The following is a 12462-nucleotide window of genomic DNA, read 5'->3' as shown; positions in this document are numbered from 1 at the left end:
GTCAGCTGACTTTGCCTTCATCGTAATTACTGTATCCATCTTTCCTGCTTCTCTGTGCCTCACCACCACAGGCCGGAGTCCAAGCTGTCAGCAGTTCTCACACGATTCTTCAGATTGTCGCTGAGAAAATGCTTCATTCTACAGTTCATGTATCTCGATGAGAGGCCTATAAATAGACACTATTTTCTACCCTTGTTATGGTGCTGTATCCATCACTGTAACAGCAAAATTACCTTTCAGCACTGCATTAAGTCAATGGTTCTCCAACTACAAAGCGCTATGTCTATGAGGCCATGGTAAATGGTTCACTGAGCCATACCACACACTAAAGCAAGCTACATTTTCATTATGACTTCCATTATGATAACAAAAGCGGTCCCAATCTCCACAAAATATTCAAGGTTGACAACAGACTGCCAACCCAGTTACTGACAACACAGCCAAAGATTTGCCAGGAGGACTTAAGATCCAGCTCCCACTTTGGCTGGCGGGTGCATCAGGCAGTGCTCTGCTGGACACTAAAGAGCTGGGAGGAAGTGCGTTGGTGTGGCTTTCTTGGGAGTTAGACTCAGTTATTCGCCCAGAGAAGCCGTGGCTGCCCCATCCCTGGAGGGGTTCAAGGCCAGGCTGGATGGGGCTTGGAGCAACCTGGTCTAGTGGAAGGATTCCCTGCACAGGGCAGGGGGGTGGAACGAGATGATCTTTAAGGTCCCTTCCAACCCAAACCATTCTGTGATTCTGACTCCAGTGTTACCCATTGCCCGGACCCTGTCAGAACCTCCAACCCAAATTCAGTTTGGCAGCACTATATTCCAAGCCAGGCAGGCACGACGGACTCACACCCATTTGCAACATCCACCCCAACAACCAACCTGCTCCTTCACACGGAGGATGCAGGCTACATCACTCAGCTGCCGAGGCCTCTCGGCTCTTCCCACAGCTCTCCTCACATACAGAGCCGCCTTCCTTTCACTACAGTTTTAAAGTCATTTAAAAGAGGCTTCTAGTTTTGACCACAGAGACGTCAAAGCAAAAGTCCCACTAACTTCCAAAGACAGGCTCCTGACAGCAAAGGCCTTCTGGAAGATAAACAGTCCTACATGGAGCAGTTTAGCTGTGTTGCTCTTCCAGGTGCAGGATGTGATGACTTGGGACTTCAAAGGGGTTTTGTGTAGACATGAGGGTGTTTTGCAACCCTTGTGAAAATCAAATTGCATGTGCCTGTTGTGCTTGTCCCTGACTGCCCTAGTTAATGAGTTTTTAGTGCACTGAACCTTACTTAATACATTGCTTAATAAAATGAGAGTAATTAATCAATTATCCTAAAGGGCCGAGCTTATGATCGTTCTTATGCACTTATCACACTCCTTTCTCCCGCTCTCCCCAGCATCACAAATCACCCTTTTGACGACGGGCCCCTAGACACAACGAGGGACCTCTCTTCTCTGGGATAGTTGCAGCCCGGTGGCACAACATGGCTGCTGGCCACGCTTTGTTCCTGTCGTGTGGACAAACACTTGACCGTGCTGCCACTTGTCCCTTGCCATGCTGCTCTCAAGCGGGCACTGCTGCTCAGAAGTCCCAGCCAGGACCACGCTGGAGAAAGCAGTTGTACATCTACGCTCCGTGATCAAGGCTAGATCTTCTGTACCAAAACTGAACTCTGCCGAGCTGTCCGTGCTACTACCAGTTTGATATTAAGGTTCCCATGGCAGTTGTTTGTATTCCAGTTGTGAAGTGCAAACCTATTGCACAGAGTGGCTAGACAGTCAGACTGAGCCTGCTCCAAACTCCTCACTGCCTAAAACTTATCAGTTGTTTCAATACATAAAATTGCCATTGCTGACAGAGCTCCACAATGTTTTTGCTGTTTCTTCTTGGCTCTTTCTTCAGACTATCTCCTACTGCTGTGCCAACCTTGATGGATGCCAAGTCTCTCCCTCCTACTTTAGCCCATTGAAGCTTCCGACCTTCTTACACATTCCCTTTTTGACTCAAGATGCCCCCATGGCATCGCATCAGCAAAACACTTGGAAGTCATCCTGAAAGAGGAACTACTGTAAATGGCCCCAGAGCTGAGAAAAAGAAGTGTCTTCCTTTATGTTAGAACTAACAAAATGAACTAGTGCTCCTGCAGGAGTCTCTATCTGTGAGGGAAAAAAGGATTTCTTCCACCATAGTGACAAACGTTGTTTCACTTGTTGGGGGGAGGGGGCGGGGGGGGAAGACAAAAAAAAGAAATCCTAAAAAGAAATCCAAAGCAAACCTTTGAAAACACCTAAGGCCTCTACACTCCTCTCAACACATTTCCAAAACACTCTGGGGTTGCAATCCTTTACTGAACTCCCACAGTGAATAGCTCCGGGGTACATCTGATTTGCCTGGTGTCTTTCTAGATGTAAGCAGGGAGATCTAAACAAAAGGTAAGATTAGCAAACATGCAGGTTTCTTTTTTTTGCAGGAGGACAATACACCACCTGCAAGGTCATCAAACCTTAAAGCTCAGGGGGCAGGAGGGCAGTAAACCTTGGATAAAGAAACAGAAGGGACTTAAATATCAGACCATCACTGAAAAAAAAAAAAAGCACCCTAATTTAGGCAAAGATCATCACAGAACTTCAGACCATTACATTTCATTCAGCTATGCCTGGATACATCTGAATACATCAGGGTCAGGCCCTGCCAGAACAATTCATCCAGTCTATGACTCATTCTGTACTGCCCTCCTTCCCTTCCCTCGCTCAGACACGGGCAAAGGAGAGGCTCTCAGTTGGACAATCCTTCTGTCAGCTCATCCCTGTCATATGAGATGGGGAGGCACTGAAACCTACAGTTCTTAATAATTCCATAGAGTTCTGTGTAGAGCTGAACAACAACAAAAAAAATCCTTTACCCTTGAATTAACACATAAGCACAAATAAATGCAACAAGAGCACAGTACCAGACACAGCACCAGACACAAGTCTGGTCAAGGAGTGCACAGCAGAACGAGCAAGCCAGTGCAAACAGACCCACATACCAGCATGGGTGGATCTACTGCGACACCTCAAAATATTGGGTCTGACAGCCAGGCTGCAGCGCTGGAGGGCAGCAACTTCCCCCCATGGCATTTGTTTTTCTTACAGTTTCTGGATCAGGAAAGTCAGGCAGCTGATCCCAGAAATAACAGCTGGGAGCAGCCCAACACTCAACACCATTGACATGAACAGCTCTTCTGAAGATCCTGATGCTGAAGGGAGGGTGCAGAATAGAAATCCACTGGCCAGACGCCCATCCTGACAGGAAAAACCCTGAAGTGTTTACAGCAAGGATTTCAAAAGTGCTTAGCAATTAAGATTCCCAACTTGAGACGTCTTACAGAGGCCTAGACTATTAGTGTGCCTGCCTCCAGCAAACTGTGCATCACATTTCCTGGCACAGGGGAACAGAGAGATGTTCTCATCTCTCCGTTCCATGACAAGGAAACGGAGATGAGAATCAGGCAAGGAAGAAGGTACTGCTTTTTCATTTTTACTTATTTATTTCCCCAACCTCCTCATTTGTCAGACAGAGACCCTGAAAAGAGCTAGGAGGCAGCCACTAAACAGGGGCCTCAGCTGCAGGGAGCTTTAAAGCCCTGGAGACAACCTTAAATGGTGGCGAGAGTCTGTATTGCCTTGCCGGTACAGAAAGCAGAGAGAAGCAAGTGTGGTAGCAGTGCACATGGCTTAGTTTTGCAACAGTACTCTAAAAGAGTTTAGCTTCTTCAGTCATCCCAGCATGCCCTAAAATTACTAGCTAGGGCATAGCAGGTTCTAATCTATAGGAATCTATCTATGAATTTTCCTATAAAGTTCTTGGAACATTACTTTTCTGAATCAGAGATATTTTAGTAGTCAACCAGACAGCAAAAGAACCGCCTGCAGCAAGACCAGGGCATTCATTGACACAGAATGGCTACAAGATGCTCTCAGTCTGGAGTTGTTTGCAAGCATCTGTGAAAGCACATAAATGAAAAGCTGCTCATTGCTTAAATCTGGGGAACTCTGGAAGGGACAGAACAATGCAGGTGCTTGGAGTGACGGGGGCGGGAGGATAAATACAGCTGCAACTCAGGGAAGACAACAGGGATTTCTTTTGCAATACAAACACATTGCTTGATTGCTACCTGGCCAAGGAAAAATAAAGGGAGGGCAGTGGCAATACATGTCACTGTACTTAAGTGGTTACCAAGAAACTGGCTGAAGGGAAGAAAACAAAGGCTCCCCTGTGGACCGACAAGCACGACGGAAGCTCAGCTGCATTTGTACTGTGGTTTTTCCAGCCATTACCTGCACCCAGAGACCAGCCGCTTCCTAGCTGCTCACCCTCCCTCTGCAGACTGCTTTGGGTACCTGCCTGGATCCCATTCGTCTCACAATCCAGACGTCTACAGAAAGTCTACCTTCGCTTCTGCCTGCAATTAGGCTGGCCATTGCTTTCTGATCAGATTAATCCAAAATTATGCATCTATCAGTAAGCTACCGGAGACTACAGCTCAGCAGAGACAGCTGTTAAGCTTTATACTCAACTTATGTATAAAGGGCCTTATAAAAATTTGCATTATCCCACTCTGATATGTTTAGAAAGGAAAAATATGCACAGAGGGCAAAAAATACAACATAATAAGTAAAACATAAGGCTATCCAGGTTGCTGTGACTGAACACTTTACAGAAGCATCTTTAGGCTAAATCCTATTCCTTATTTCCCTGGCTGATCCTAATACTACAGATGTACATCACACCTTCTTCTTTGCTCATATGACCACTCAAATAGATAAAGATTTTACTCACTTGATTCCCCTTCATCTTGGGCCAAATCTCCTTGTACTTAATGCTCAAAGCAAAACACAATCTATGCATTGAGTGAAACTTTTTCTTTTATCTCAAAGAAGCATCCGCCCACTGAAGAGGAAAAAACAAAACAAAAGACTGCAGACTTCCTTTTAAACATTCAAAATAGTAAAATAACTCCACAGTTGTGAGAAAATACAGTGTCAGTTTTACCTAGGTTATAGGTGACTTTTTTAAAAAAAAAAACTTTTCAAAATTATAACCTGCTCCAGTCAAAAGCCTGATGTTGGGTTTCCTTCATGTGTTACAGACAACCAACACACACAAAGGTCACCTCACAAAGCATCAATGGCCATTGATTTAATTTTTTCAAAAAAAATTCAAGCTGGGATGAAAGAAAAGCGTGGTTTTCTAGGGAAGTTGCTGCATTACCAGGAAGGGTAGGTTGCAGAAGTTCTTGTTTAATCGAGCTGCTGAAAGGTTAATTATCTCTCAGAATACACATGGGGTGCGGAAGAAATCATTGTGAGGCACCCGAGTTGCCAGGGATAGAGGTTTTGGGAACAAAAGGCAAACGGGTGCTCGGGGCAAGGAATCTCCATCCCTCTCTTTGCAAAGCACCATGTGCATCTGCAGCACGGCATTAGGGGTGGCTAATAATAAACCGCAGTGCTGGGCACCTGCTGGACTAATTGCAGCACAGCGTGTTCGAGTGCTGTGCGGGGAGCATCTGGAGACAGATCTGAACTCAACACAGCGTAAGAGCTCACAGGAAGAAGCTGTGTTAGCACGCTGGCTCCCAAGTGCCAGACCACAACTAAATCTCTGCTTCGGTCTGGGGAATGCAGATCACTAACAAGACGATGGAAGGAACAGCCGTCAGTTGAGAACCCTGTGCTCTGTCCCTCACTCTGAAGCCTGCAGAAGCCGGTGGGCAGACTCACCCTGGCTTTAAATCAGGCTCTCTGCCACTAATATGCTGCGTGGCCATGGCAACCCAGAATCGCTTGGGAGGTCACAACGCTGCAGAAGAGCTTTGCATTTGCTTTACAAGAGGTCCGAGTGAGGCTTGCTTCTGAGCAGAGAGCTGGCATAAGGCCTGGGCAGCACTTATGTCCCACAAAAGAAGGCCTGTACACGGGAAACTTGACCCACGTCTCTTATCAGTACAGCTGATGAGTTAGAGCTGCTTGTATTTCATACAGTCATTCTTCAGAAAATAAGCCTTTGCTTGACCCTGCTGAAACCTACAACTCCCAATGAAGGATGAGGCATAGCACAAACTTAGGTTACTGTAACTCTAATCCGGCGCCCACTTGCCAAGCAGCTTTGCCCTCTCTTCCCGACACTGTAGACCAGTCCTCTTTTGACAGATGCGTGGACACTGGACAGCATCCATTGCTCCTCCAGGACCCTCGCAGGAACTTTCCCCACCCTGACTCTCCTTGCCACAGCTTTCTCCCAGCAGCCCAGGGGTGTCACCCAGCTCTAGCACACTATCTGTCATACAGAGCCCTCTGACACCATGACGGTGTCTCAGAATCTAGAGAGAAGGTCTTACAGCCAACGCAGTCCTGCATGGGACAGTTCATCCACCCGAAAGCTGTTATTCCAGGCAGAGATGATAAAAATCAAATATTTTTAAGCCAGCTTTTAGAAGCTTGACGAAAAAGACATAGAAACTTCAGGAAAAGGAAAAAGCAGCTGATTGATGATTGAATACAACCACAGTTCTAGGGAAGAAACCAGTGGTGCCAGCAGAGTACATTTGAACATTAATCAAGCCTCGTTTCTCTTAAAGTCAAAAGAAGATCTTTAGTAGTGCATTGGAGAAAAGCCTTCAGGAGGTTTAAATTATTCTGTCCAACCAATATTCTAATCGCTGTGCCTAACCTCTAGAGATCATCATTAGGTTTCTGGCTCACCGCCCCACTGCATGCGATAAAAGCATTTCAGGCTTACCAATGAGGTTTTCATCACTCTCCATAGGAGGTCTGGGAAGGCCGCTGGATTCTGCCTGGAGAACAATGCAGATTTCCTTGCTGATAGAAACGGTAGGGAATAGATTAAATAACAGGCTCTGTGGATGCACTGAAAGAGAAAGGACCTTAACATGACAGCATCAGTCATCCCACTTTGTATCATCTACATTCTAATGCACGAGTATGTCTATAGGCTTCAGCTATGCTGCACGACAGAATTCTGCCATAATCCCACAGCTTGGTTCACACAAATAAATCGATACCCACAGACATCGAACACAGACCCACTGCTCTCCAGTGAGGCTCCACAGGTATTAATTAACTGCAGAAACAAGGCAATAGGTTTTCAGATCCTGACCCTCATGGTACAGTTCATACAGCAATCACATTGCCTGATCACGCTGAACAAATACAATGTTGTACTGTATATGAATGTGAAATATTCACATTACACTTTATCTATCAAAAATAGAGATTAAAAATACCATTACTGACTCAGCATGCTAACATGCGAGTCCAGTTCAGTAATTTAAGATTAAAGACCACCATCTCATTACTTCACTAAGATATGGCCCACAAAAACACCTCACCAAAAATTGAGTTCCACACAAATTTGAGTCTCATAGGAATATTCTTTTATAGGAATATAAATTTAGTAATTGCTTCATGGGTCATCAAATCTGGCCTTTTAAGCAGAGACAGACATACCATATAATCTACTTCAAAAACTAATCAAACCAGAACAGGTCAGAAGAGCACATACCAGGATACAATTTGCTGACACTAAAATTACCTACACTGGCTGAGAATCTGGAAAAAACATCATTGGTGTTTGAGATCGTTATAGAAACCCTTTGCTTTTAAATGACATCATTAACACCTTTCTACGGTAGGTTAATATTTCCATTTTACAGATGAGGACCGAGTCCCCAAGAGCTTCCTAGAGTCAATATTAAGTCAGTGGCATAAAGAAGGCTGCTGCTTTACTCATCCTGGAAAACAAGGCCACAATTCACATTTCTAGCTGAATTAAAAACCAAAAAAATCCTTAACACTTGGAGAACAAATTCAAAGTAAAGCACATATTAGAAACAAAACCAAACTCAAATTCACCAGAAGGAGTAAATTATAAAATAAACTGGTAAGAAAAAGGCATAAACGGTGAAGTTGTGTAGCTTGTGCTGATTTGGCTTTCAGTGGGTGTGTCAATTATGCATGCAAATTTGCATGCTCAACTAGGTGTGTACATCAAGAACAGCATACAAGCGCTTTGGGGCAAAAGAAGACATCTTCCCATGTTTGTAGAATTCAGTATCACAAAACCTGAGTCAGAGGGCTGAGAGAGACACAGGCGGGAAGAAAATCTCTTCTGGTATGCCTTTTCTCCTTCTTTTTTGTTACACTCATCCAATTACCTATTCATAAATGCTCACAACTAACATAATACTTATGTTAATAAGCGCCACTGCATTTGTCTTCCTCGTGCATTCAGCAGCGTTAAGTATTTCCAGAAGCTCTTTGCCTACTCTTCAGAAACCCGTAACTCTTGTGCAGAACTACTGAAATCTAATTCCCCCTCCCAACTAATTTTACATTAACTTTGCTCTGACTGCATTTCTAAGTGGAAGACTAAGGATTTAGAAGCGACTCTCACTTCTGCAGAAGGAAATGGAACACAGCATCTTCCAGCACCATCCTCTCTCTCACACACACATACATTTCTGCTGAGAAATAAAAACCGAAGCCTGAAAAGTGCCAGAACACAATCTTGTGAATAGGGCTGCCGGGGTGACATCACATATCATACCACTGCCTTAGCAGCCAATTGGGGAGGCTTCTCCTGCAGCCGCTATCTCTCACCTAGCAGGGAAGCCTATAGGAAAATGTTACAGCACTGGGAAAGGACTCACTCTTATTGTTGATGCTTATCTTGCCACTCCTCCTCTCCTTCCCTTTTCCCACTCCAGCGTGCATACACACACACACATGCACTTGCACAGAGAACACAGCGCAGGCAAAACAACCATGCATAGCAAAAATCCATTTCCGAGTGTTAGGCTTTTGGCAGCGATTCACACAAGAACTTCCTGCTCGTTCTGGAGATTCGTATTTTTCTTCAGCAGTTTCAGCAGGAGGAATAAGCTTCCTCTGTCACTGATAATTTTAACTCATTGTTATGACACTGTGCAGCTAACAGTCTTTGTATTTCTATCCCAAATATATTAAAGGCAATTCACCTCCACGCAGATAGCCCAATCATGCCTGTAACCCCGGGAAAAGACAGCAGAGAGTTTAAAGCTAGGACTCTGTTCTGACTTTCCCCAGCTATCTCTGTTAATTTAAACTAAACAAGACCCAATTCTTCGCACACGGAAGCAAAGCCCAACATCAGCCCAGGGGAAGCTGCAGTGCTGCAAACCGAGGCCTGCAAGCGCATGCTGTGATTACACCAGGTACTTCACTGCAGCTGCCGTCTAGGAGGAGAAATAGGAAATGGGCACATAATATTGTCACGGGATGAAGCAAGCTATTCAGATCATTGGTAGGAACCCCAGAGATCAATTCTGTCTGTCAGACAGCGCTCTTAAAGAAGCAGCTGTAATTGTCAATTGCTTCTCACTCAAAAATAAAATGACAACAGGTCCATCAGGTAAGCAAGTCTGTAGTCTTCTGGTACTGGTACAGCCTAGGATGGGAGAGGAAAAAAAACCTCCAAGGGAGACTGTAGGCTGCACTCTAGGCACACAGCTTCACACCCAGCTAACTCAGCAGCACCTAAAAAGCCTATAAATACAAATAGATTTTTATGTCACACTCATTGCAAAATTATCTGAGCACTGCTCCAACTCCCAACAGCACAGTCATACGCACTACAAGGGTTTACTTCTGGGTTTGCAAAGTTCAGGCTAATAAAAAAAAAAATCTAACTCTGGTATCCATCCCGCTCTTATTGACTCCGATACGAACATTTGTTCCTACCTTATCAGTACTTTCAAAAATACCGGTATTTTTACAAAGCAGAATCCTGCAACTGGAGCCGCCTAGATAACCCCAGGAAAAGGAGCGCTCTGTTCTTTCGCAGTGCTGGGGCTGCACCGCCAGGCCAAACCTGCCCCGCTGTCCCAGGCCAGTCTCCCCACTTCATTCAGACCTTGGCTGTTCCCCTGGTAATAATCTATTATTATGGATTTCTAACCATCTGAGCCAGACTGGAGTACCAGGCAGACAACCAGGACTTTTGTCAGGGCCTGCTTGATTCACTACCTTCTCACCAGCACCTCGCTACTCTTTCTGAAGCTCAAATATTGGCAGCTATAGCTTCTTCTTCACCTCATCTCCAACCACAAGCAAAACACTGGCAGAAATAGCAATTAATTTCTGCAAGCTCCATTCTGTACGAAATTCAGAGCTGTAGCAATTAGGTTTTATCCAGCACCACTGGAAATGAACACTGGTCACAACACATCCTCCAGGCCTTCAAGGGGACTTCTCAGACAGAAAAATCCAGAAGAGGATGCCAAGTTTGGAGTCGAATCCCAATTTAGCTTACTTATTAAGCCTGCATTACCCTCTTTACCTAGAAAGACGACAGACTACTTTATAACCTACTTCCTTTGAGGTGAAAGCAAAACAGACACTCTTGAACACACACCCTCCTGGGCTTCACCAGATCCAATTACACAGATCAACCTCAGACTCTAACGAGCGCGAGATCTGAAGCTGCGTAAGTGGCCACATACCTACCTGAAGAAATTGCAGAGCTCATGGAACCAGGAAATACACAACAAAACAAGGCAATATTTTGCCTCAATAACTGAAACTCTTCATGAAATAGGTGGGTTCTCAGACTGTGCTCACTCGTGTTATTTGAGCAGAAATGAGAAGCAGCATGAAAATACAAGCAAACGAAGGAAACGGAAGGAGCGCTCAGAGAAGACTGGGTAGACCAGAGGAGTGCAATGAAGCAAGATGAGAAGCATCCAAGCAATGAACTTTACAGTTAACAATAGAAAAGCAGAAGCAAGAGGTTTTCAACCAATAGTAAGCTGCAGAGGAGGCATGTTGTTCCAGCTGCAGATCTGTCAGAGAGGTTCCACAAAAGCTCTCCACAGTACCTGAAGGACAAGCAAATCACTTGCTCCTGTTCACAAAACAATCTGGAAGAACGATGAGCGTAGCTTCCATTTGAAGTGCCACACACGCACCTTTTACATTTTGTACGATCAAAAACTCATGTAACATTTTTAAAGTAAATGACGAATATTTATTGGGTTTTTTTAGGAAAGGAGGGGTAAGAAGTATCTTTCACTGAAGATTTTGCACACATAATTCTTCTATTGGTCACAGATAAATGACTGTCTCCCACCACGTATTTAGATGCATGTTACACATCAGTAGTAAAAGGTTGGAAAATTCCCAGAGAAGATTTGTCTTAAAATACAGAGATTTTCATTAAAACATTAATTTAGGAGACACAGTCTATAAAGAATATGCACCTGAGGGTCAAAGGCTCCTTCATCTACCACAGAAAGGCATTCTGGGATCCAGCGGCTGAAATTTAAACTTTGGTCCAAAGAAAGATGTAAGTTAAAGGCTGTAACAGCTGAATCAAGTGGGAGGTCCAGAACAACTCCATACACCCAAATCTCTGCAAGGATATACGTGTCCTTCTGTGACCTAAATTATATACCTTAACTGTAACAACTTGTAAACAGTTGTAGGACTCACTATTCTTCCCTTTCATTATATACTCTAGAATAAGCATTAAAATTCATTCATCTTTAGACAACAAGCTGCAAGTTAAACAAAATGTACCAATGAAAAAAAAAAAAGTCTCTCTAAACAAACTCCACAATCTTATCAGAAAAGCATTAGGAAACAGTTGAAAATAGACAATGCTGGTTTCCATACTCTCAATTTTCTGGCAGCAGCTCAAAAAGTTAAGTCATGTTTACTTTCCTTAATGCAAAACCACCACTCGCTCTCCCCCTAATGTCAAGGCGAATCACGCTTTAAGTGCTGCAAGCAGAAGTTTGGCTGAGTCAGCTGCGCTTCGCCAAGCTGACATGCAGTGCAGGACACAGAGTGATTTAATGAAGCAGAAATTAATTTAGCTTTTTCTTTTTCATGTGGATGCCGTATGCAGCACAAGATTCTTCCAGGAGTATCTTAAGGTTTTAGTTTCATTTTTAAAGTGATGATTGAACTATGCAGCATAGTTCAAGAGTCCTAACATTTTATTTGGTTTTCAAGACCCAAAAGACAACGGAGTCCTCATATATAACCAATTACCAGGCAAAGATCGTACAGACGCTTGCACAGAATCAGGATTTCATTTTTTAGATAGGATTTTTACATGTATGCACACACACAAATGTGTAAGTAACATTTTTATATAGAACTTTTTCATAAAAGACAGAATTCAAAGTAAATTCTCATCTTTTCATATATATACAGTTAAGTTTGAAAACAGAGTCCAAGTAGAACTTAATATCCCGTGTTGGTCTCACGTGAATAGCTAACTTAGCTGAATCTCTAGGTGCATTGTAGTTAACTAAAGGTAGAAGGTAACTTTCCTAGAATTTAACACAAAACACACTTTTTTGGTGCTGATTACAGAGAAAAGCAGACACTATGCAGCTCACTTCTCTAGCTACATTGCGTTTAG

At 43.8% G+C, this 12462-nt stretch overlaps 1 protein-coding gene across 1 annotated transcript in view; it reads right to left on the bottom strand.

Moving 5' to 3' along the window:
* Window positions 1–7125, bottom strand: part of DPYSL2 (dihydropyrimidinase like 2) — an 80375-nt gene extending 73250 nt beyond the window's left edge. Inside the window, exons 1-2 of the mRNA XM_054224821.1 lie at window positions 6775–7125; window positions 4813–4923 (exon numbers count right to left, since the gene is read on the bottom strand). The gene's annotated coding sequence lies outside the window, so the exon portion shown is untranslated. The remainder of the gene's footprint in view (window positions 1–4812; window positions 4924–6774) is intronic.
* Between the last annotated feature and the right edge of the window lie 5337 nt (window positions 7126–12462).

This window comes from Rissa tridactyla, chromosome 20 (genome assembly GCF_028500815.1).
Source record: "Rissa tridactyla isolate bRisTri1 chromosome 20, bRisTri1.patW.cur.20221130, whole genome shotgun sequence".
In the NCBI taxonomy this organism is placed as follows: domain Eukaryota; kingdom Metazoa; phylum Chordata; class Aves; order Charadriiformes; family Laridae; genus Rissa; species Rissa tridactyla.
The sequence above is the reverse complement of the archived record's forward strand: the minus strand, read 5'-3'. Positions and strand labels throughout refer to the sequence as shown.